Here is a 23,590-nt window from a genome sequence, read left to right as displayed (position 1 = left end):
GAACTGTTCCATTTTTCAAAGCAGTCAACTGCAATTTTGAACCCAGAAATCTATAGAAGGGCGATGGTGTCATCACCTTGCTTCTTCATGCCCAGTTCATCTCAACACTAACAAGAGGAATTTTATTTGTAAGTCATTTTGATCATTTCGGAGCAGAGCTGGAGAGCTGCTTTCTGTTAGTAGCAAGGAACTCTGAGAAAAGTGGTGCTCATGTAGATCTGTTGAGAACAAGAAGATTTGGGATTGCTGAAATCAGCCCTGTTTAATCCTTTCTGCAAGCAGGTTCCATTTGCAATCCTTGCAATAATGACAATCACTGGCTATCCTTATTCCAACACAGAATTAAAGTTGGGCTGTTTGGGCTGCTTTAAGCAAAGGTTGTCAAGGTTTTTTGGGGGGTTTTTAAGATTGCTCCTTCAGTGGCCAATGCAGCCATGTTAGTTTTTTCTCTCCAAGCTGGCCAGATATGCATGACTAAGTCTCCTGCTTTCAGCCATGTTAGCTAAGAAGATTACCACCTTTTATTTTCCGGAAACTTTTCTGCACACTTGTTGTTTAGTCGTTTAGTCGTGTCTGACTCTTCGTGACCCCATGGACCAGACCCCAGGCACTCCTGTCTTCCACTGCCTCCTGCAAACTCATGCTGGTAGCTTCGAGAACACTGTCCAACCATCTCGTCCTCCGTCATCCCCTTCTCCTTGTGCCCTCCATCTTTCCCAGCATCAGGTTCTTTTCCAGGGAGTCTTCTCTTCTCATGAGGTGGCCAAAGTATTGGAGCCTCAGCTTCAGGATCTGTCCTTCCAGTGAGCACTCAGGGCTGGTTTCCTTCAGAATGGAGAGCTATGATCTTCTTGCAGTCCATGGGACTCTCAAGTCTCCTCTAGCACCATAATTCAAAAGCATCAATTCTTCGGCGATCAGCCTTCTTTATGGTCCAGCTCTCACTTCCATACATCACTACTCTCTGTACTACTGCACTCTGCACATAATTTTGCTGTATTTGCTGCCTCCATTGAAACGCTCTGGTGGATTGGGCAAATGAGACCAATTGTGGGTCCAGTGGTCAAGAACGTGATTAATGCACATGTTGCAGAGTGAAATGAGGGGCAGGTAGTGTTCATCAACCATCGAAGGTAGCCCATCTAGGAGAAGGAAAACTCTGATCCTAAACTTCTGCTGCCTTATAGGATATCTTTGGGAAAAGATCAGGCTAAGGAGTGAACCAGGCTTCCTCAACCTTGGTCCTCCAGATGTTTTAAGACTACAACTCCCATCATCCCTGACCAGTGGTCCTGCTAGCTAGTGATCATGTGTGTTGTAGGCCAAAAACATCTGGAGAACCGAGGTTGAAGAAGCCTGGAGTAAACCCTACAGATATCCGGAGTGGAGATTGGATGGTGCCTTGTATGCCTCCTTCCAGCAACTCCTGCAACCAAGCTGGTGCCAAACAAATTCTCTGCTTTCCTTTGGGCCACATGAACTAGGTCAAGAGGGGGTCTTGTCATCTGGGCAGCCCAGAACCTCCATACACACTGATTGAGCCCTGGATAGGTCACTTGGATGCTACTAATGCAGCAAAAACAACACACATTTGGAGAAAACAGCAACATCTTGGTGGGTGATTTTTGGCACAAAACAGAATGGGAAAGAAGGGTTTAAAAAAACCCTCTGCTGGTGCTATGATCTTGATTTTTTATCAGACTCTGCTGCTTTTTATGAAAGAAAGATGGTGGATGGTTGTGAGCATGTGTTTTAAAAGCATGGCAATGTGTGGTTTGAATCAAAAACAAAACAAAACATGCCATGTGTCTGTGGCAGTAGAGGCAGTCTGTATTTTAAAATGTTGCCCATTTTAACTCACCCACTGTTTTAAGATTAAAGTGGACACGCAATGCCCAAAACCAAACAACTGCAATTCCATTTGCATTCCAAGTATGCCAAAAGTTTATTATTAATATACTGAAACAATCCACATTAAGGAAAAGGCTTTAGTATTTCATGGTGTAATATGCATAGGCAATAGAGCAAGTTGTAACTTTTTCAGCACATTTTTTTGGGGGGGGGAGAAATCAAATTCTCATTTCATATTAATATTCAGTATTCATATTGTATGTGGACACTATGCAAACATGAATGTTCACATTGTCACATTGTTATGACATTAAAGATCACTGTTAAAAACTTTCATAAATTATCTAGGAAGCTGTAAACTGACTTTATCACTGGCATCGTACTTTTCAGAAGTGTATTAAATATTTTTGTATAGAGTGTATCAACATAAAGGAACAAAGGGAATATATAATAGCATTTGATTTCTTTATGTTATATTTATGTGCATAAATTTAGTAAATGGCATGGTTTAGGATCATGTAGTGAGATTTTCTGGGATATGCTGAGAAGATAAGAAAGCTGTTGTAAGTTCCAGTGAATTAATTACGCAGGCAAAATCTTGGCTTGGAAGAATCACGGGGTCAGATTCTGTGTCATTAAGCAAGGCTGCTCCCAAGGACTTTGCTCAGTGAGCAACATTTGAAGCTGAAATGCATTTATGGGAATCATAGCAAAGGCTACGAGTTCCATAAGCCTAAAGCGCAGAGGAAGATGCTGCGTTAGATATGTTTCACACTCTGTTCTAGGGCTGGGCAAATATATTTTTCAGCTCCATGTCACTTTTGCACATTTTTACCCATAGTTCTGTTCAGTTTCTGCATGGATTCGTGAATTTTAAAGTTTTGAGAATTTCTCTCTCCCTCTACAAGTTCAATACATATTTAAATGTGCATTCTTTATCAAAATGCACACCTGTGTGTGTGTGGTTTTTTTGCAAATAGATATCTAAATATACGTCCTCTTTAAAAATACATATTTGAAAATATTCTCATGTTCTGAAACTGATGAAAACTGTTTCTCAACATTCAGAGAAGTGTGAAATCCCAGTGGATAGCTAAGTTTCAGTCCACACATTAGTCAGTGATTTCATAGGGGAATTTGTAAAGATTGAATGAATCCCTTAAGAACCCTCCTCTGTACTTATCTCCTTCACATCAGTCTTTGCTAGGGTTGGATGAGTCTGTCAGTTTTGGATTATCTCAGTTTCTCATATTGCTGATCTTCAAGTTCAGTTTGTCCTGCTTCAGTATACGTAGTCCACCTCTCCGATTATATTTATGCAGTCTAGAGACATTTGAATGTTTGCATAATAAAATAGTATATACACATGTATGTAAGGAGGAATTCAGCTACTGGGAGTAGCTGCTGAGACCATATAACACTGGTCCTGAAAGACCTACATTGGCTCCCAGCACATTTCCGAGTACAATTTATGGGCTTGGCATGTTGGTGCCAACCTTTAAAGCCCTAAACAGGCTTGGCCCAAGGCACCTCAAGGAGCTGAACACTGAGGTCCAGCGCCGAGGGCCTTCTGGCAGTTCCCTCACTGAGAGAAATGAAGCTACAGGGAACTAGGCAGAGGCCTTCTCGGTAGTGGCACCCTCCCTGTGGAATGCCCTCCCATCAGATGTCAAGGAAATCAAGAACTATATGACCTTTAGAAGACATCTGAAGGCAGCCCTGTTTAGGGAAGTTTTTAATGTTTGATGTTTTCTCGCTTTATTATTATTATTATTAATATTCTGTTGGGAGCCGCCCAGAGTGGCTGGGGAAACCCAGCCAGATGGGTGGGGTAGAAATAGTAAATTATTATTATTATTCAGTGTCATGCTAAGGTGATCATTCCACCACAGCAAACATTTCAGTTTTCCAGACTGAACAATCCTTCCTCTCCCCATGTGCTGTTCCAAAGCTTCTCCCAATCCCCTCCACCAGCCAATTTCAGGGGAAGGAGGAGGAGCGGGAGAGAAAGCCCCATTGTATAAATGGAAGTTCTTGTGAGGGGCTTCCATTGAGGGGGCTCATTGGATTAATCTTTCCCATATTTTCTCTCTCTCTCTCTGTGAATGTGTGTGCTTTAGAGGAGGTGATCTGGGGTGCCTCTGAGGGATCTGGGGTTTATCCAAGTCAAAGCAGGATCTTTACAATGCTGGATGAGTTGAATCAAGGACCACTGAAGTGGTTCATGGTGACCCAGACATTTTTTTCCAAAAAATGCTGCAAGCAAGCATGTAGAAAAAGTGAAACAATGTCTCCAACCTTTCAGCGTAAGGAAAATGCCAGAGTTCCTCATGGTAGAGGATTTTCCCTCTACCATGAACAAATGCCAGGAAAACTAAGCCAGCTGATGTGAAGCTGTTAATGTTTTTCTAAAAATGGAACAAGCAAGAATACTTGGTTATTTTAAGGTAAGAAAGGGCAACAGAGAAACCCCCACTTTCTCCCATAAAATGTGAAACTTACAAGGGTTTTGGAATTTTAGTTGGGCTAATAAAGGTATTGCCCAAATCTGGATAATGGAGGAAACTTCCTCACAACAGCCCTTGGACCTGAAATTCAGACACTTCATACACCCTAGAGCAGGGTCAGCAAACTTTTACAGCAGGGGGCTGGTCCACTGTCTCTCAGACCTTGAGGAGGGCCTGACTATATTTTTTGTGGGGAAATGAACAAATTCCTATGCCCCACAAATAACCCGGAGATGCATTTTAAATAAAAGCACACATTCAACTCATGTAAAAAACACGCTGACTCCTGGACTGTCCGCAGGCTGGATTTAGAAGGCGATTGGGCCGGATCCGGCCCCCGGGCCTTAGTTTACCCATGCTCTAGAGATTTAAGTTTCCATTGTGCAAAGCTGGCCACTCTTCCTTGTGCTTTCCTTACTTGGCAAGTTTCCTTACTTGACATAGTTTCATTTTTATTAGATATTTGTCTGCAGTAGTGTGTGATTTATTAACTACCCTAACCTTCAGCAAAACATTTCTGAACATGGGAGATGGGTGAATTTCTCCATTTTGTTTCCCTCAGTTTCTCATTTTCTTTTTCTTTTTCTTAATTCAGTTCTCCATATTTCCAAACCAGTTTGCAGGGTTTTGTATTTTTTATGTCCTACTGGAAATCCATCAGCATTTAGTACAATTTTTTCCTAATAGACATTTTTGTGTGTGTATGCAATATTGCCTAATATGCACATTTTTGCAAAGCACTTTCCCTAATATATGTTAGTTTCACTAACATATTTATATACACACTTTACCCCGTATATGCTGTATATACATTTTTCTACATATCACTGGGTTGGAGAACCACATCACAAAATTCAGAGGAGTGCGAATTTTGAAGGTTGGCTGTGTTTCGTTTCATACATTGCTTTGCAAAGTGCAAATTAGACAAGTTTGCCTTCAAATGGAAGCAGAATTGAATCTGTCCCTCATCACTACTGGTTCCTCACAACCATTTATCCTTTTGTCTATGAGCAGCTCCTGAAAACTCTTTAAATAACCCTCCAGGAAGTTTTCCAGTGAAAACGCCACTGAAATGAATGAAAATTTAATGAATGGAAGCGTGAATAGGTGTCAACTGTGGTCTAAATAAATATTCAGTGCAAAAAAATATAAACTGGACTAGTAAAGACTGAAAAATAAAAAAAGGAACAGTGAAATATATAAATCTGAAACTAATTTGGACTCACGGGTTTCAGCTGTGAATTTTCTTCATTGCTTCATATCACCAAGTAGTCAGTTTTGTCAGAAGGCATTATTATTTTAAACCAAATAATTTTCTTGGTGAAGCTCAAACTCACCAAGGTGAGACTGCATGGCTTTATAATGTTTTAACTCTCTTTGAAATTAATGTTGGCTGAAGTTTTGTGTTCAAGCTGGGAAAGCGACACGAATAAAATGAGCCTAAAAGCTACAGCCATCTTACAACTGTACACTGCAGTCTCCTAAACTGATACTATACAGAGAGCCAAAATATTAACTCTAACACAAGCATATTACATTTCATACCTTGGATAGGTCAGTTTACTACATTTCCCCCTCTCTCTTTATCCTTAAAAAAAACCTTGCTGCTGTGATGTTTTAGATATATTTCCTTACACCTTGCCTCCCCCTGCTGGTTGTGCAAGAAGGAATTTATACAGTCTAAATAAAAGCAGCCAAATTAACAAATGGCCGTGGTTCACCTTAGTACTAAGAAACTCAGAACTGGCTCACTTAGTGCTCCTTAGTTGTCTTCTGCCAAGTGAAGAGCTGGGTGGAAGAAGCAGTACCTGGCCCAGAAATTGTCTTCTCCTCAGCTTCAGATCTGAAGGTGGAGGAGAAGGAGGTGAATCCAGGGATGAGATGCTATCTGCCAGGCCCATGACACTTTGTGTCATCTGTGCTATGCACTTAAAGCACTCTTATAACACTTGAAACAGTCATGTTTCGTAATCCTGAGAACTTTTCTCAAAGGCACCAAGAGTTCTTAGGAGACCCCTGTTCCCTTCACAGAACTTCAGTTCCCATAATTCACTAGGAAGAGGAATTGATTGCTAAACCACTCAGGGAATTTTATCTCTGTAAGGGAAAAGACGGGGTGGGGGTCTCCCAACATCTCTAAACACCCTTAACAAACTACATGTCAAAGGATTGTTTGGAAGAAACCATGCCTTAATATTTATTTGTACATACATAACATACGCCACAGGACTCAAGGCAGAAACAAGACTTGCTTAAAACATAGAAAAGGCTTTTTGAAAAACCAATTGAACATTCATAGAATTAAAACTATATACATATAGAAAATCTGTCTGTAACATACAAAAAATTACATTGGAGACTGCAGGGTTTAAAGTGGTATATATTGATTGGCAGGGGTGGTCAACATTCACATAGCTGTCTATCTTCAGCTCGATCTGGTTTGGGGATCAAGGTGGGAGCTGTACATGCACACACTGTTTTCTGAGTATATTAACAATTATCTTCGTGTGGATTTGCCATGCGTGCCTTCAAGCATATAGGGTACCCCACACGGTCAGGAGACCTGTGGATTGGAGTTCCAACATGGAGGCACCTATGCATATTATCGTGAACACACATGGGCTCCCCCTTCAGACCTTCTACTTGGCACATTCCAAACCAGTGGCAATGGGGACACTGGGTGGGGATCAAGTGTGTGTGACCCTGCTCTCCTCTGCATGCATTCTTGGAATACGTTGGGGTGAACCTACAAAGTGAACATGCAGATCTTTCAGATATGGGAGTCCTTCAAATACCAGTATACCAGAAACACGTGTGGCAAAAGAAAAATTTCAATTGCAGACAAAAGTATGTATTCCAGGAGTAATCTCACCCTAGGCGTTCTCACCATAGATGTAAGTCGGGTGGTAAAATGCAGATATGCAGCTTTTCAGGAATGAAAATATCCTACAGATCTGCAGGAATGCAAACGAAAGCAGCATCTGCAATGCTTGTAGAGGAACCTATACCCACAACTGTAGAAATCTTTGCATAAGGCATATATGAACCCCAGGATGTATAATTTTCTGCGTGGCACCAAGATGGGTGGCAATTTACATTAAATTGCTATGTTTTGGTTAAATGGCACCTTAGCTACCAAGCAACTCTTTGAATACTTGTTTCTTTAATTATTATTTAATTTTGTGGTTATGACTGGCTTTCAGTTAAAGAGGGGACTACTGACAAATTCAATTAAATGAAAATAGAGGACTTAATGGTCCATGCTAATGATTCATTTCATACATAATATTTTATCATTTTTCCATGAAAATCTGTAATGAGTGCTTAGCATGTATTAATAAATGCTTACATTGAAACTACATTCCCGCGCGGTAATTAAAATGGTTTGCTAATAGTATTTGTTTATAAGTGGCTTTAAAAAAAAAGAAAAACAATTTAAGTTTTCTCTCTGATGTTGTCATAGCACAAAGAATGGATTTAAAATAAAAATAAATAAATCAGAAGCAGAAAATCTCAACCTAAAACATGCAGTATTTTGCAATACCAACAGGTTGCCTCAGGAAAAAAGTACTTCTGTCCACACCTATATCTTGGTTATAATATATTTTACATGGTTGTTTATTTGTATATATATACATATTTAAAAAATTATATGGATGTTTTATGATGGCCTATACTTATATAGACAGCATCTTAAATCTAGACAGCATCTTAAAAAGTAGAGACATCACCTTGCCAACAAAGGTCTGTATAGTAAAAGCTATGGTTTTCCCAGTAGTGATGTATGGAAGTGAGAGCTGATCGCCGAAGAATTGATGCTTTTTAATTATGGTGCTGGAGGAGACTCTTGAGAGTCCCATCAACTGCAAGAAGATCAAACCTATCCATTCTTAAGGAAATCAGCCCTGAGTGCTCACTGGAAGGACAGGTCGTGAAGCTGAGGCTCCAATACTTTGGCCACCTCATGAGAAGAGAAGACTCCCTGGAAAAGACCCTGATGTTGGGATAGATTGAGGGCACAAGGAGAAGGGGACAACAGAGGACGAGATGGTTGGACAGTGTTCTCGAAGCTACCAGCATGAGTTTGACTAAACTGCGGGAGGCAGTGGAAGACAGAAGTGCTTGGCGTGCTCTGGTCCATGAAGTCACGAGGAGTCGGACACAACTAAACGACTAAACAACAACAATACTTATAATGCCTAATAAAGGTTTGGCAAAGTAAGTAAATAAATATAAGTACATTCAAGTGCTGTGGGTTCCTTCCACCTGCTCCAGCCCTCTGCACTGTATGATATTCTGTTCTAGAATATTTCCCTTCCTGCCAATCCTTAGGAGGAATTTATGCAGGGAAGGGAGAAGAGGGTAGTGAGAGAATGGTGAAAATTATGTTATGACTTGTGCAAATGGAAGCAACTCCCATTTATGCTAAGGCAAAGCCACCACAGAAGACAACCCAATCAAGATCTTTATCCAGTTTTCATTTAAGAAATAACCTGAAACATGACACTTCCATTCTTCAGACCTATGATCTTCTCAATTCCTCTCCTATTTAAATGCACGGTGAGGGTCTGTGCACTCATTTTGGTACAAATGGGAAACTGCCCCAAATGTGGCCCAATTTGCATCCGTACCAAAAATGAAGGACCGGAGGACAAGGATGGGCAGGAATAAGAATCCCATTTGGAGCTCTCTCTCACTTCCGTTTGTTCTGTTTGGGGATACATCTGTCTGCCAAATTAAATGAATCTACCTCTAAGGGTTGCTGTGGACATAAAATGGGATGTATGCTGCCCTGGGCCATTTGGCAGAATGTTGAGGTGCACATTTCTTGAGCAGAATTCTCCAGTTGTGGGCAAAATGAAAAATAAAATAAAATAAAATAAATAAAGGTTAGGTTGGCAAAGCAAGGGGAAAGAAGGGGAAATGGGGGCTGCCGACCAAATAATGGTATAAGAATGCCCCCTTCTCTCCCAGGCACAAGCTGGAGCTTCGCCTTTATTTTTTTCTCTGCAATACTTCCCACTGCTGAATAGGCAAACAGCTTTTTTAAAAAAACGGAACAGCAGCATGTCTGTTTGGGAGAAGGAAGGAACTGCTGCTGCAAGGAAGAGTGAAAGTCAAATTCCAGCTGTGCAGAGGGGGAAAGAAACCTCCATTCATCAGATCCTGCCCAAGGTCAAATGCCACGAGGGACTTATTCCCCGCAGTACGTAAACTTAGGCTATTCGTTTTAATTTGGACAATGTCTTGATTTTCCTTTATGTGAATTCACTGGGTTAAGCGCCCATGCCTTGGCACAGGGGCATAATTTGAAGGATGCTGCCAATGCAAATGTTCAAATATTACTTGGATTTTCCATTTGCAAATGCAAAACTTGGAGGAGTTTTGATCAGCCATGATATTAAAACCCGGTACACTCGTGGGTTAAATCCTCTACGTGTGGGGACTGTTCAAAAAGCGCTAAGAGGGTTCACAGAGCTCTGTATGCATGTACTATGCCACCCCAATCTCCAAGTGGTGAGAGATTCCAGGATTTCCGGGCGCTTTCCTAGGGTTTGTGTTTCCTTTGGAATGAGGCACAACATAGACTGTGGGTTGCTGTCGGCTAATGGTAGCGCTGCCTACAGAGCCTCTTCTGATACATATGGACGAGTCTATTACAGGTCAGGTATTCCTTCAGATATCTAGGCGCAAGGTTTAAATATAAACAAAAGTACCAAGTATATAGTTTGGTAGCAAACTGGAGGTTAGCGCAGCTCCTTCAAAATTGGCGAAATGGGTGACTACTAAGTGGTCTACCCACCACATTCTGTAATAGCCGCCACTTCTGAAACAGCATTAAGGGTAGCCCCACATATAGCACAATATAGCAATCTAGTTTTGAGGTTACCAAAGCATGGATCACTACGGCCTGGCTCTGTCCTCGCTGGTAAAAGTCTGAGGCTGAGATGTGTGATGTATTACCCCGAGGCATTCACAATTAGCTCTAAATACTCAATTTACCCCATAACTTACATTTCCCCAAATGACTCTTGATCCCATCCTGTTTTGCCATGGGAAGATTCCACCCAGTGTATGTTGCATGTGTCTCCGCCCTCCTTGCCACCCCTTCTGAAGCCTCACTTACACAGGTGTGGCTTCTGGTGACATCCTGCACGAGCCTTGCAAAATCATGCAAGATTCGCCAGAACCCAGAAGCCGCTGCAGCTTCTTCTTCTTGGTTTTCCAGTGGCAGCAGCAGGAGGAGGACACCCAAGGCAGCAGGAGGACACCCCTTGGATTCTGCCACCTGAGGCATCTGTCTCAGCCTGCCTAATGAACGGGATTGCCCTGCTTACCACTAATGATATTATTATTACCGGGTAATTTATTTTTTATACCCCGCCCATCTGGCTGGGTTTTCCCAGCCACTCTGGGCGGCTTCCAACAGAATATTAAAATACAACAATCTATTAAACATTAAAAGCTTCCCTAACCAGGGCTGCCTTCAGATGTCTTCTAAAAGTCTGGTAGTTATTTTACTCTTTGACATCTGGTGGGAGGGCATTCCACAGGGCGGGTGCCACCACCGAGAAGGCCCTCTGCCTGGTCCTCTGTAACCTCAGTTCTTGCAGTGAGGGAACTGCCAGAAGGCTCTCAGAGCTGGACCTCAGTGTCTGGGCTGAACTATGGGGGTGGAGACGCTCCTTCAGGTATACTGGACCGAGGCTGTTTAGGGCTTTAAAGGTCAGCACCAACACTTTGAATTGAATTGATAGTCTGCAATTCCTTATTCCCACACAAGAGAAGAAAACTCCCCATAGGGAAGAATATGTGCTTGAATCTTAAGCACAGGACCAGTCTACTTTCGCGAAGCAACAAAAGAGATCAGGTGCAGATTTTATTTCCGAAAGCTACTCAGAGAGCGTGGTGTCAAACTGCACCGCAGCACCAAGGAAATATATGTAACAAAAGTGATCTGATCGCCTGCCTTTCTCCCCTCCGCCTCCCCTCACTCTAGGCTTTACATCCCGAATTTCTACTCCAGTGACTCTGTAGCCAGATACGAACACAATAACGCTTGTCGAGAACTGTGCCTCTCTGTGCTGGCCACCTATAAAGGAGGCTCCCCTCTTCTCCGAGTCCCGGCTCTGCAGTCTGAGCCAGTCCCTTTCTGCATGGCTTGTGCTGGACAATGTTGTACAATCAGGTTCAAAACCTGAGGCCGCCCGGCGCTGTCGCACATGTGCAACCTCAAAGGGCGAAGAGAAAATGGGACAAGGCAGGGGTCAGTGACAAGTGGCCGTGCACGGCCGGTGCAGGGATGAAGTGGGGTGGAACAAGAGCAATAGAAACGATGGAGTTTTTTGTTTTCCCAGGCTCCGACGGGAGCTCCTAGAAAGGTGCTCCTTCTCTGTCACTCACACAGACCGCAATGCACGCTGCCTTTTGGTGAAAGGGAAGACAGGGCCTGTCATAAAAGCCTGAGTGCAGCTCAGTTACAGACCCGAGGGCAACATGTGCTCAACAACAGAGGATATCAGAAACACTAAATTTGCTAGTTAATGTTTCAGGCATCCATACATTATGGGGTGGTTGAGGGTTGCTGTTTTTTTAAAAACCACTACAGAAGGATGACTTCCCCCACCCGCCCTTTTGACAGATTTACGGCACAACCCTATGCATGTTTACTTAGATTAAAGTCCTGTGTTCCACAGGGCTTGCTCCTTTGTAAGTGGGTTTAGGATTGCAGCCTCAATATAGGGAAGAATGCTATTCAATTCCGTAGGATGACAAAGGATCGTCACAATACACATGTCTGTGTATTGAAGGCTGTGAGTTAATGCATGCTTACTTGGGAGTCAGGACAGAGGAGAAATTAGGTTTCGGTTCACACTTCACAAGATAATACACAAACTGAAATTCAGCTGTCCTTCAACATTTGCATCCCCACCCCCCAAATTTTGCAGTTCTGTGACCAAACAAAAGCATACAAACTAATAGGGGGAAATGTTCATAAAACGCCTGCATTTCTGTCAGCGTACACAAATGCATTGAATCTGGGAAATTGCTTGCAAAAATGTGTTTATTAAGAGAAATGTATACTAAAATGATGGCGAATTTTTGTGAGGATTTTTCAAAAATGCAAACTGATGTGGAAATGTAGCAAATAAGAGTGGAAAAAATGAAAGGCACCCAAACCCTGAAAGTCTTCCATTTCCTTCTCAGGAGTAAGTCCTATTGAATTTAGCAAGGCTTAATCCTGAGTAAACATGCTCAGACTCAGGTGCACATATTGAAATATTCTTTGGAGAAAATATTTCTGAAGGTATTCATTTATGCTAATGAACACATGTGAAATGCAAGCAAGTATCAGAAATAAATGGACTAAGTACAAGCGAAGAAGATTCATAAAACACATTTCAATCAGTCTTTGAATCTATTTTTCTCTGCTCTGTTACAAATTGCATACTTTTTCGTTTGGTTTTGTTCTTTAAGCATGAACAAAGCATGAACAAAGAGCAGATTACAAGCCAGGTGAATTACATGTCTGTTTACAGTTGTGTTGCACAAATCCTATGTATCATTTGCTAAACTATTCTCCAAAGAAATATGTATAAAACTTTTTTTTAATAGATAAACCAAATAGATCTGATGACAATCTGTTGGCATTTTTTTATTTCTTTCAGATGTTGAAGGGCATTTCATCTGCTTTCCTTAGATTCATATTTTTTTTTAAAAAAAAGCAAAACAAAACTGCAGCTATAGCTTTCTCATCACAATCCATTTGTTTTCTTTTGTACTTTATTGCTTTAATGCTCATCAACTATATTATTTGATTTGATGATATCATTGCAATTAAGAGAAACACAATCCTAATATATTTGAACTGGTTTTTGTTTGAACAGATCTTTTTTAAATGGCTCTGGAAGCATTTTCCGAGAGGCTGATCAAATAAAAAGTTTAAAATTGTAGTTAAAAATCTCACATTCTTTTAGTGTGTGTTTATATAGAGATGCTTTCAGTGATCAACGTATATAGGGCTCAAGTGTCACAAAGCCAGTATACTGGAAGCTACATTTAATGCCTTAGCAGACCCATGACTGGTAATGATGTTGTGCAATGTCACAAATTGTGCTTTTCAATTCGCCCTCCATGCATCCGCACTTGTCCTTGATTGTTCAAGCCCAAATCCAGATGTAGAGCATGGAGTGCCTGGGGCCAACACAGATTTCCCACATTGTCCTGGTCCTGTTTTGCCTTATGATGCAGCAGCTGAGGTTGCAGTGCGAGATGTTGCCCCAACAGTCAGTTTCTCAGGTTTCCAAATGTTCCCAGAGATGTTGGTGACCTCTCATCTAAACACTGACATCTGGGGTGAGGAGGAGTTGCAGTGTAGAAGGGGCTACATTTGCAGCTATAGACTGAGGTTTCCCCCCAACAGTTTCTCAGGTTTCCAAATGTCCCCATGGGTCTCCAAAGATTGAGGAGCCTTCTTCCAAGCAGTGAAGATCCTAGTTTGGGCACCACATGACAATCCGCTGAAATGAAGGGCAGAGCCACAGATTCCCCAGACGACATACCTAAAACCATGGTCATCTAAGGCAAAAGCCAGTTTCATGGAATACTACAGATGTACTGCAATTCAGATCTTGATACATTCTTCAACATAGCTTCATTGCTATCTGGCCAATGGGGAGATCTGGTCAAAAGAACCAAGCCACAACAGTCTTGTGCCACTGCAGCTGATATTAGCATAAGTTATGTATTTGCTCTAAATTAACCCCTCCATAGTCTTTCAGCAAACCTGTCCTGTACAAATTAAGTACAGTGGTACCTTGGGTTACATATGCTTCAGGTTACATACGCTTCAGGTTACAGACTCCACTAACCCAGAAATAGTGCTTCAGGTTAAGAACTTTGCTTCAGGATGAGAACAGAAATCGTGCTCCGGTGGTGCGGCAGCAGCAGGAGGCCCCATTAGCTAAAGTGGAGCTTCGGGTTAAGAACAGATTCAGGTTAAGTACAGACCTCCGGAACGAATTAAGTACTTAACCCGAGGTACCACTGTACTCATGTCACTTCAAATTCATAATCCACACTGCAGGAAAGAAGAGGGGATGGCAGGGGTTACAGTTCAGGCATCTGTGATTAAAATTAGAACTGGGTCAAGATGTTTTTCTGAGAAAAGTTCTGGGATTTTTCTTTTTCCTCAAACCCTTAGAAGAAGGCCTCTTTGCAGACTTTTCTCCAAATATTTTATTGTACTTCATCATTAAGATCATTTGCAATCTGCCCTCTGCTTCAGTGTCTCAGGGCTCAAAATACAGATACATGAAAAATAGCAATATGAAAATGGATAAAAAGACAGGTGGAAAAATATAAATCACAATAAAATTAAATCACAGTGATAAAACCAAAAAGCAGCAACAGCAAATGCAGATTACTCTCAGCATCCAATGCACCTCAGGGCTCCCCAAAGGCCTGGACGAACAGATGTGTCTTCACCTAACAACAAAAGAAAGAAAGAAAATAAAAGTGTTGAAGTTAGAGACACTTGAAACAACCAGCCCATTACTCCCCCGCAGACATTGGTTTGGCACCTCCTCTGCTTCTCCTGGTTCAGATAGAAGAGAAAGACAAAAATATATATGCCAGACCCTCCAAGTGTCCCTATTTTCCAGGGACATCCCTGATTTGAATCCGGAATGTCCCACTTTACCTTAAAATGTCCCTATTTTCATTGGAGAAATGTTGGAGGGTATGGAGTTATCCAACCTCTGAACCTTCTGAAGGCAATCCTATACGTTTAATGTTTTATTATGTTTTCATATATGTTGGAAGCTGCCCAGAGTGCTGGGGCAACCCAATAAGATGTGTGGGGTATAAATTGTAAAATTTTCATTGTGGAATGGGACGTCCCTATTTTTACTGGAGAAATGTCAGAGGGCATGATATCCACCATCTTTTGTGATGAACACCATCTCCATTCCAATACTGCAGAACAACATTAAGTCTTGGGCATTGGGGAGGATGCAAAATGATGGCTACACTCCAACACATTTGCTGCTGTTGCCACTTATAGATTTAGGCTCCAAATATATGAAAGAGTGCCTCCTTCCCTAGAGACCCCCCCCTTAGGTGTTAAGATAGCAGATGGTTCACCATCCTCAAAGGTGTGGGGTGGAAGTGGCAGCCCAGGACAGAGCTTTATCTATGGCAGCTCCTAGGTTGGGTAATTCCCTCCCCACCGAAGTGTGTCAGACACCTGAATTTCTGTCATATTCTGAAGACACGCCTATTAGCAGGATAGTATCTCTCCCCCCTGCACAAATCTGGATAAATAGTTGTCTCATTCCAGTGTCCACAGATTTTGTGCACAGTACTAACTGGAATATGCCGAGATTTCTAAAACTTTTCTGTACCCATTTATTTTTACATTAAAGGTTTTCAGGTGATAAAAGTGCTTTAAAAAACAACAACTGGAGGTTGTTTTTATCCCTTGCACGAGTAGTTCAATAGAAATAAATCCTAGAACACAGAGCCGGCGGTACTTTAAAGACGAGCTCTCCGTTTATTTAACTTGGGAAAGTCTTGCGTTTGTCTTTCTAAACAACTCTGTGGAAGTGATTCCCTGAAGACGGAGGACTTCAAGACTTGCACTAGACTAGCATCTGAGAATGCTCAGCCATCCTCCGTGTGCCCGTTTTAAACAATAAATTACCTGTAGAGCAAAAACGACAAACAGTACATACATTATGCATATACTGTGAGAATCGTGCCCCATGAAAGGTAATTATATCTTTGCATTGTTACATGTAAAAATAAGTTTCACTGGGGATGTTTATAGCCAAAAGAAATAGACTAGTAATGTTAGAGGATGTAAGCTGACTGGAGCAGCATGTAATATCCACTTATGCAGCTAATTAATCATCATGATTAATTGGAGCAAAAAGAGGGATAGAATACCTGAGTAAACCAAAATTGCTTGGTCATAGCAGAAAGGTCTGCAAGATGTGCGTTTGTGTGTTTATGTGTATTATAAGGATCACTGCGGCTGAGGCGGGTTGTGAAGCTTGAGAAAAGTAGCAGTTGCCCAGCAAAAAAACGCTTTTGGCAACTATTGACCTTTGAGTTCCTAACCCAAAGGATATATAAACACCGCAATGTTTTTTGGCAGGTTTTCCCTGATAACCTGCTGGAAGTAGCAGAGAATATCCCGAAGCCATTTTACATGCACAATTTAACAATTATGCGGTCAGGGCAGGGACGAAACTGTTAAGCTGCTGGGCTCTGATTGCAGATGTTTGGAACCTTTTACTCGCTGACAAAAGGAATGTAAATCCTTACCCTGCATGAGGAATATCGCAACTAACCTGTTCCAGCACCACCACCACCTCCCAAGCACCCAAATATAAAGCTAAATTAGGGGGAAGGCAGAAAGATTCACAGAGATGGGAGATACTGAAGGGATTAGAATAAAAGCTATTCAGCTCAAAGGATTAACCTGTGTTCTTTGCCTTCACGCACCACCACAATGAATTGGTAGCTCCTGGGTGCATGACCAAGGATATCAAGGTCTATGCTTAATGCAGAGGTGGTCAATATAGCGCCCTCCAGATATGGCTGGTCGACAACTCTACTTCTAGCTTAGTGGCTGCACCAGGAAATATCTCAGGTACTGGTAATTAGTGTTGCATGGAATCAAGACCTCCCAGTACCTGAAAGGATCATTCCTTAGCACAGGCACCCCCAAATTCCGACCTCCGGCTGTTTGAGGACTACAACTCCCATCATCCCTAGCTAACAAGACCAATGGTCAGAGATGATGGGAATTGTAGTCCCTAAACAGCTGGAAGGCCGAGTTTGGAGGTGCCTGCCTTAGCAAATAAGAGAACAGAGTTTCTTCAAGCACATCAGGATCCTCCAGAGTTAAGGATTCGCACCTTAGTGGTTGTAGTAATGCAGACATTCACACGGAGATGAATTCAATTGGCTAGACACCAGGGAAAGTTGGAGTCACTCAAGAACAACTGAAATAATAAAAAAGATACACTTTCATTAGTTTCTAATGAGATACAGCTTCACAGGGGCCAAATTTTTAAAAAAGACTTCTTATTTTTGCCTTTATTGGGTATTTTATAAAACTGAACATTTCCGTCATGATTCCTGCAAGCTGTGCTCTAATGGGAACCAAGAGTGCGGCAAGGTTCTCCTCTTCAGATTCAGACTCTACCATAAATGGGATTTTGAGATGAAATCCCTTGTTGACCCCATGAAATGACACACTATGTCAAGGAGCGTTGTGCAACTTTTGATTATTTTTTATACATGTAGTGTACATTTCTGTTAAAAATGTTGCTGCAACTTAATTGTTCTTTATCAAATGTTAGCTTTTTTGTGTAGAACTAAGATTTGCTCTCTTCCAAGAGGAGCAGCTTCCAACAGGGGAAGCCTATTTAGTACTGAAGTACAATTATGGGTTGAACTTCACCTGATGACTATTTTTGTATTATTACTTGTGTATTGTCCTGATTTATTTTGAAGTACAGACTTCAACACAGCAGCCTGTAACATTATTGATGCTCCTTCTATCTATCTATCATCTATCTATCTATCTATCATCTATCTATCTATCTATCTATCTATCATCTATCTATCATCTATCTATCTATCTATCTATCTATCATCTATCTATATCATCATCTATCTATCTATTGCCCAGGAAAAAAGGTTAATAAACTAAAAAGTTCGTCTGTTCATTTTTTTTGTCAAAAGGACTTTCCTCACTTTCCTGACCATTTTAGTCGCCCTTTTCCAGGTGTACTATACAACACACAGTATTCCAAGTGCAGCTGCATCATAGCATTTTCAGTATTATGATATTTTCAGTTTCATTTTCAACCCCTTTCCTAGTCATCCCTAACAGGAATTTTCCTCTTATCCCTTTGGCCACATCTTCATCCATCACCTACCCACTATGATCCTGATGTCACCTTCCAGTCAGTCACCACCGGTTAAGACATCATGAGTGTAAATATGAAATTGGGGGGGGGGCAGGATTTAGCCCCCACGTGCATCATTTTATACTTACTGAATTGCATTAGTCATTTTAATGCCTTTTCACCCAGTTTGGAAATATACTTTTGGAATTCCTGATAATCCCCTTTTGTTCAGCCTGTACAATTTGCTATCACAAGCAAGCTTGGCCACCTCACTGCTTGCAATTACATATGTACAGGATTGCAGCCTAAATCCTCCTACTTTGATAGAAATCCTAAAATTGTAGAAACGAAGCTCCTCATGCTGGATATTGCCAGTGAAATCAAGACATTGTTAGCCCTAAAAGGGCCCATTCTGCATTAAAATAATAAAATTAAAGTAAATTAAATTTTAAAAAATTAAAAAATAGATACACTGGAGATCTTATGTGTGTTTACACTGAGTATAATAGGCATGAGCTTCAAAAGACATGCATAAATCTAGCATGTAAGTGGTTGCATTAATGTTCTTATCTGTGAGGCTGGAGAGCTCTTTTTTTCTGCACATGTAAATATTTCTCTAAACTGAAAGACAATAGCAAAACCCAGTAAGTGTTCCCTGCAGACTGAAAAGTAATACAGTAATACCTTAAAAGGCACTTTCCCGTCTCCGTCCTTCTTGAAACCACCTTGGTGGGAAGGCTCAAAGGATAAATATGACAGAATTCAATTATCTGTGTTAAGGAAGCACTTTCAAATGTATGTGTGTGTACACACAGAGTGACATGGGGAGGAGAAGGGACTTTGCCCCTCTGATCCAGCTGCCAACCCCTGCCACCCCCCACCATGGGATTTCCCTAGATTTCCCCCTTCCCAGCTCATGGACTACTAAGCCCATTTCCCCCCTTCCCAAACCTATTTCTGTAGCTGCTGCTTCTATTCTGCCGGACCACTCAGTTGCGTGGCGAGTTCCCTGCCCCCCCCCCAGTGGAAATAAAGACACATGACACAATTATTAAGGTTAATGGGCTAAATAAGGCCACAACTTTATTGGTCACAGGGGATGAGCGGTATTGGCTTAACCAACTATATCCAACTTCAGCCCATCCGCTTGAAGTCCGGGAAGGGTTAACCACCATTGGGTGAGTCCTGCTGATTCATATCAACTAGAAACTTTCCCAGGGGGCATGCCTTAGGCCCTTACCTCCCTAGGCTTCGGACAGGGCCACGCCCCCTGGAATCCTTTATCGGACTACCCTTCAATATGCGGGGCAGGTGATGGTGCTTCCTCCCCTCTTCCATCTCCAGAACAATAGCTGGTAGGCGGCAAAAGCGGGAGATCCCCGGCTGCACCTGCCTTAAATAGGAATGGATTTAAAAAAAAAAAAAAGCTTATATCTTCCTCTTGTGCATGAATCGTGCCAGCACTTAAAATGTTCATATACATAAGGATTCACACTTGGAGAAAGAATTTGCTGTGAGTCTGTAGGATTACTTAGGAATGCATGTAATGCTTGGATTGCGAGTAGAAAGACAACTCAGGCAGGGCATGGGTTAGCAAACCTTTCCGGCATCCAAATCCTTTGATTCCCAATTCCTGCACTCCGCCAAAGCTCTCTTGGGTTCCTTCATATGTGCCTCCTTGCCATCTGTGTTGCATCTTTGCCGTGCCTTCATTCTGCATCTTGCTTGAAGCAAGCTTGCTAGATGCCTTCATATATTCTCAGCCATGCTGCCACCATTAAGGGAAAGCAATGCTTTTGAACCTGCTTTCCTAAGAAGCAATACCAGCACTGCCTTCTCTGAGCTATAAAACAGCTCTCTCCAAAACACAGCAACTAGGATTTCTTTCCTGGGTTCGTGGTTGTTTTTTCCTCCCCTGTTCTTGGCCAGGAATCTATTTGCTGATCCATATTTACAGTAGCTTTATTTGTCATCCAACAGATGTTTGGACAGTTAAAGTCCCCTCTGGGAAAGTGCTGTGTGGTTTTGAACAACTCAGTTGTTGCTCAATGAATATTTTTTCGTATTGTCCTGGGGGGGTCTGCAACAGCTGCTGATTGAATTTTTCTCTTCGCTTTGTTTTTGGTTTTGATCATCTAGTCTCACCCAGATTGTTCTGAGGCTACACTCGATCTTGTCAAATATTATCATTCTGTATACACTTTCAAAACAATACACATCCTCCCTCTTCTCTCTTTCACCTCCTATGCACACATATATTAGAAATGGATGTGAAACCACATTTTCTTTTAGTGGTTGGTCACATCTGCAGCACAAATGTAGATACTGACCGTGGATTTTGGATCTTCTGCAGTCCGATGCCAAAGCATCATAATATGGCGGCATATGTGAAACTTTTCAATTTCTCTCTCTCCAAATTTCCATTCTTCTTAATGATGTCCTTGCATCTTTCTCCAAACATGGGTTGGTTTTAGCATGCCTGGGATGTTCATAATTTGCCATCCTTGTTTCACTTTGCATACACATACTAAAAAGTACCTTGTTCAGTGCAAGAGCTTCCTTAAGGCAGGTGGCACAGAGATGTTTGGATTTCAGATAGTAAGGAAATGAGCAGGTAGTTTTCTTATAAAATGCATAGAAGGGCATAATGTAATTTTTTTAAATGCTTAAATTGCTTTGCTATTGGACTGTATGCTCCCCTGGGCTCCATTGGGAGGAATGGCAAGCTAGAAATTTAATAAATAAATATGAATTAAATTTTAACTTTTTTTAAAAAAATCAAAATGTTGCAAAACTGCATGGGAATGTACATGATTACCCATTCAAAAACACCAAATTAGTTTTTGCACTAGGTTCCCCAGTCAAAAACAGTCACTAGGATTTATTGTATCTTGTTCCCTGATTAAATGCCCAGACCGCAATGTGAATCAAATGTTGTTAATTAGTACAATATCTTGCACAATGAATCACTGATTGTTTTCTCCCCCACTGTTAAAACTGATCACAAGCCTATTGACCGTGCTAGATATTTATCTAGAGTGGGAAATAGTGAATATTTGCAGCATGCAACCCCTCATACTTGCCGTAGACATTCATTACTTACAGAGAAATAGACATAGGAAGGACTCATCATTTCTTATTCCTCACTCACAGGAGTTGCAAGAAAGTACTTGCAATAATATAGTTGCAATCCATTTGAACAATCCAGCTGTATGAATAAGCCCATCAGTCCATATTTAGAATTCATATTTATTGATGAGAAAGCCACTCCCGATCTAGAGGAGGGGGTGGGGTTGCGGGCTCACGCCCTCGACAACATCATCGCGGGGCTAGTCAGCCCCGCGGGATTCCCTGGGATTTCCCCTTATTACCTTAGGTTTCCCCTGGCCAGCCAATCGGCTGGCTCAGGGGGCGGTGCTTAAGCCCATTTAAGGCCGGGGCAGCCCACGGCTCGCCCCTTTCGCCTCGCAGCAGCAGATCGTTTGGCTTACTACTTGCTTTGGCTTACTACTACCTCCTCCTGGCTACCTCCAGCTCTCTCGCTACCGGCTACGTCCGTCGCCTTTGAATTCGGCCCAGCGCTCGGCATCCATCTGACTCACCGGTATCGGTCGGAGCCTCGCGTGTGCGCTGCCGCCGCGCTCGCTAAGGTAGTACCCGCACTCGCGGTCAGCCGCTACGTCTCCCTCTTCCCCTCCCAGGCAGCACAGCGCACGTGGTGGGGGTGTAAATTGACCGTAGCGCGCCAGGCTGTCCCTAGTTATTTGCCTGCTTTCAGCTTCACCGTCTCTGGGGCTACGAGCGCTGCCTTTGTCTCGCCGGTGGTATTTTAATTTCCTTACGCCGCGGAGCGGCTTTTCTCCCGGTGGGGGGCTGACTGACCTGGTTCACCTTCCCAGCTTCACCTTCCCTGGTTCACCTTCCCACCTTCACCTTCTCTGCGGCTGCGAGGGCTGCCTTTGTCTCACTGCGGTATTTTAATTTCGTTGCGCTTCGGATCGGCGTCTCTCCCGGTGGGGGCTGACTAACCTGGTGGTACACGGCGATTCCCCGTGGGGCGCCGGCTCGCTTTTATTGCTTGCGGTGTTGGTGGTGGAGCGCGAACCTGGTTGCACACGGCGATTCCCTGCTGGGCGCCGGCTTACTTTTATTGCTTGTGGCGTCGGTGGTGAAGCGCGGCGGCTGTTACGCAGCGGCGCGCAAATCTCAGCATCATCCTTGTGGGACTTCTGGGTCACGTGGTGGCAGCCATCTTTCGAGAGGCAAAGGGCGCCGCCATCTTGGATTCATCCTCGTGTTAGCAAAGGGCGCCGCCATCTTGGATTTGCCCTCTTTGTTGTCTGGCGGCCATCTTTACTAAGGGAAAACGGCGCCGGCCTGTTTTAGCGTAACGGAGCACCACCCTTCCCTACTACCGCGTTACTAACGTTTATTCATCCTTTTCGGTTAACGCGGGGCATTTTTAAGTGGTCATTAGTCGGGACCAACGTTATCTATATCACTGCGGATTTTTACTGCCATACCTGCATAACCAACGACGTGATCTTAAACAGATAAATAAATAAATATATATATTTAAAAAAAAAAAAAAAAGGGGGGGGGGAGTTGAAATAAAACTTTTAATTGATAGGGCAAGGGAACAAATAAGAGGCGAATACTAATAAAAATAAATAAATAAATAAATAAATAAATAAGAAAATAAATAAATAAATAAATAAATAAATATTAAAAATAAATAAATAAATAAATAAATACACATCATACCATACTTTAGATAGATAAATAAATAAATAAATAAAATTACTTATATATTTGACATTATTACAATAACAAGGGAGAGAAATCTCGGTGTCCGGATTTTACATCCAATTTGAACCACCTGAAGCAGCGATAGAGTGGTTTATCAAATCCAAACTCTTCTCTCTCCTACACTAAGTAACGTAAGCATATTCGAGGCAGGGATAGTGCGGTGTATCAAATCCAAATTCTCCTGCTGCTTCCGCTGAGAGGTAGCACTGCGTTATCGCTTACCGTCGTTCTTGCTTTATTGTTGACATGGCAAACAGGGGTGCATCTAGGTCGAATCAGGTGAATGGGGCCTTACTTCCCGCAGCGCAGGGTAACCCACAAGCGCTAGTTCAGCTTTTTTCCGCAATCCAAAATTTTTATGCGCAGTGCGGGCCCCAATCGGCCTCTTCGGCAGCCATAGTTGAGTTATCTCAGGACTGTATTCCTGACACCCCTTCTAGTCAACAGGACCTTGTAAGGCCCTCTACCTCCACCGGGGGTGCAACCCATCAGGGAGGA

General features: G+C 42.3%; 1 long non-coding RNA gene across 1 annotated transcript in view; it reads right to left on the bottom strand.

Annotated features, from left to right (window-relative positions):
- Positions 1-14,579: 14,579 nt before the first annotated feature.
- LOC310676367 overlaps positions 14,580-23,590 on the bottom strand; it is a 50,574-nt gene continuing 41,563 nt past the window's right edge. Inside the window, exons 2-3 of the long non-coding RNA XR_014510498.1 lie at positions 17,285-17,371; positions 14,580-14,846 (exon numbers count right to left, since the gene is read on the bottom strand). This is a non-coding gene — a long non-coding RNA (uncharacterized lncRNA). The remainder of the gene's footprint in view (positions 14,847-17,284; positions 17,372-23,590) is intronic.

Source organism: Podarcis tiliguerta, assembly GCF_965153285.1.
Source record: "Podarcis tiliguerta genome assembly, chromosome: 4".
NCBI classification, from domain to species: domain Eukaryota; kingdom Metazoa; phylum Chordata; class Lepidosauria; order Squamata; family Lacertidae; genus Podarcis; species Podarcis tiliguerta.
The sequence above is the reverse complement of the archived record's forward strand: the minus strand, read 5'-3'. Positions and strand labels throughout refer to the sequence as shown.